This window comes from Choristoneura fumiferana, chromosome 9, assembly GCF_025370935.1.
Source record: "Choristoneura fumiferana chromosome 9, NRCan_CFum_1, whole genome shotgun sequence".
Taxonomy (NCBI): Eukaryota; Metazoa; Arthropoda; class Insecta; order Lepidoptera; family Tortricidae; genus Choristoneura; species Choristoneura fumiferana.
The window spans coordinates 9179424-9182141 of NC_133480.1; the positions used below are offsets into that span (position 1 = coordinate 9179424).

General features: G+C 37.0%; 1 protein-coding gene and 1 long non-coding RNA gene across 2 annotated transcripts in view; both read left to right on the forward strand.

Annotated features, from left to right (window-relative positions):
- Positions 1-2718, forward strand: part of LOC141431167 (squamous cell carcinoma antigen recognized by T-cells 3-like) — a 50195-nt gene that overhangs the window by 22730 nt on the left and 24747 nt on the right.
- Positions 1272-2710, forward strand: LOC141430820 (uncharacterized). Its single transcript, XR_012451664.1, has 3 exons — positions 1272-1440; positions 1928-2004; positions 2613-2710. It is a non-coding gene; the product is annotated as an uncharacterized lncRNA (long non-coding RNA).

Sequence of the window (2718 nt, forward strand, 5' to 3'; positions counted from 1 at the left end):
ATACGTGTTTCAATATGGTTTCGAGCATGAAAACTCGGCTTCAAGAAGTAATAGATAGTGAGGGCTATCCTCTCCGTTACTAAAGTAAGATTATTTATTTACCAATAAAAACAGCATTGGAACGAAAGAGCAAGTGTTAATATTTCCTATTACTATTATTTTCGTAGTTAATTCAAAAATAACACAGACCTTTTAATGATCAGTCAAGTTACCCTTGTTGACGAGTATTCATGTGTTAATGATGCACCATCTGACCTCACATAGGTATTGTTTTTAATGTTGTTTTTCAAAAGGGTTATCAGAAACCGTGATAAAAGAGAAAGATGTAAATTGCTATACTATAATAGTTCAGCATGTTGGTTCTTTTTCTCAGTAATCACAGGGCACAATAAATTAACAGTCTATGTAAATAAGTGTTGTAAATGTTTTATAAATATGATGTATAGCGAAACCTCACCCCCACGTATTGTGTTTTATTAGTAAATTTAGTTCGGCTCAAAACCTAAGTAAATAATCATATTTTAACATAAATAGAAAACTGTATACCTACTGAACCAGAAATCTATGGATAAATAAACAAATATTGTGTTTGCAACATGCCTATCATTTTTTTATACCTCATGCCTACTTTAACAAAGATCTCCTATATAATAATAACAATCAACGACAGGTGATGAATAAAATCTAAAAAAAAAAAAGATTTCAAGGTGCGGGGTTTGAACTGCGAACCATAGCATGTCGAGGCCAATTAACTATCCACTCGACCAACTCGCTCTTTACGTAACGTGACAAAAATATTGAACGCTTTGATGTCATTACCAAAGGGGGGATCCTTTTCTCTGACGCTTACTGTACTTGTGATCCGATATTCTCACGGGTTAGGGATAAAATTACGAAATAACAACCGCTGGACTAGAGTCATGAAATTTGGCATGGGTATTTTAATTTAACGTCAATGAAAACCACGATGTAATTTTATGGAATTTTTATTTAATTGATTTAATAAAATCCCGGAATTTTAATTCAACTGCTGCATCTAATGATTTACGCGTGCGAAGCCGCGGGTAAACGCTAGTTGTACATAAGTATAAGTCCATTGCCGTAACTCTTTTCATACTCGGCTGGGTTCGAAAGGGCTAATATTATTTGCTTATCAGCGAATAGTGCGATTAAGCTAAGCGGCGCTTGCATTTCATTTTTCCATTCAAAATATTATTTATTTGTACAGAGACTGCCATCATCCAAATTAGTAGAGTTTGTCCCCAGTCTGTAGTTAACTATCTGTGCAGTGCCGACGACCCTGACTACAAGGAACAGCGCGAGCGAGTGGTGTGGAGCTTAGAGGAGATAGTGTCGCGACCGTTGCTGAACGGAGAGGAGGCGTGGCCGCATTTCCAGCAGGCGGCTGCCGAGTTGCACGGCCAGGAGTATGTTGACAAGGTACCGTGTCAAATTTAGTTTTTTTTTAATGGAATATGGGGCAAAAGAGCAAACGGATCGCCCGATGGTAAGCGATTACTGTCGCCCATGGACACCTGCAACACCAGAAGAGTCACAAGTAAATAATATATCTATACTAGTGTTTACTCGCGGCTTCGCACGTGTAAATCATTAGATTCAGTGGATGGTTGAATTGGAATTCCGAGATTTTACTGAATTCCCGTGGGAGTTACTAAAAATTACATCGTGGTCTTTATGAATGTTGCTTTATATTTTTATTTTTCTGAGTGGACTTAATAAAGATTATTTCAAGAGTCGATTTCATAATTGACATATTGATTTGAGATACGAGAATTTTTCAAAGTATTGCAATGACGAATCGCAATATTAGCAACAATCGCAACGAAAAGACGAATTGATTGCCGAATACATAAAATTTAAATAATAGTAGTCTTCCTACATATATCTGAAATGAGTGTGTTCACAGGTTAAAAAGCAACACGATGCAGCAGCAGAATACTTGCAAAAAATAACGCCCTACGAAGACCGCTTGCTGACTACAGAGTAAGTTGTTTCAATTGTACTTTCAACATTCATATATCAACCCAATCACCTTGATTTATTGGCATTTCTACTTGTATTTTACAAGAATTCTTTTTCTTTTGTGAACTGCTAAAGATTGGAATTCGCTCCCATCATCCGTATTTCCGAATAAATACAACCTAGGGCTCTTCAAGGCTAGAGTCAATAGGCTGTTACTGAACCAGTGAGATACACCTTTGGCCTCGTCTGCACTTTACATCAGGTGAGATAGGTACCTAAGGGTCAATCACGGGTTACTTTTTTGTAAAAAAATAAATATAGAAGGTTAAAATAAAACATGGAATCGGATCTATGTCATACTAGTAGGTCTCACCAGTTTTCTAAAATATTTATATTTTTTATAACGTTTTAAACTTTCGTGATTTTTACGCATACTCAAAATACCACCAACGGGACTTATCACGCTAACACACACGAGTAATATTTACCTCGACGTTCGGCGACATTGCACGGCCACGCTGACCACGGCCACTGCAATGATGCCGAAACGTCGAGGTAAATATTACTCGTGTGTGTTAGCGTGATAAGTTACGTTGGTGGTATTTTGACTATTTATATTTTTTGTTTAGAAATCCCGAAGAAAAGATCAAAGTGTATGAGGAGTACATCGATAAGGTGAAGGACCTGTCACAAGAAGAGAAATTTGCTGATTGCGACAGCAATGGAATACTCAGG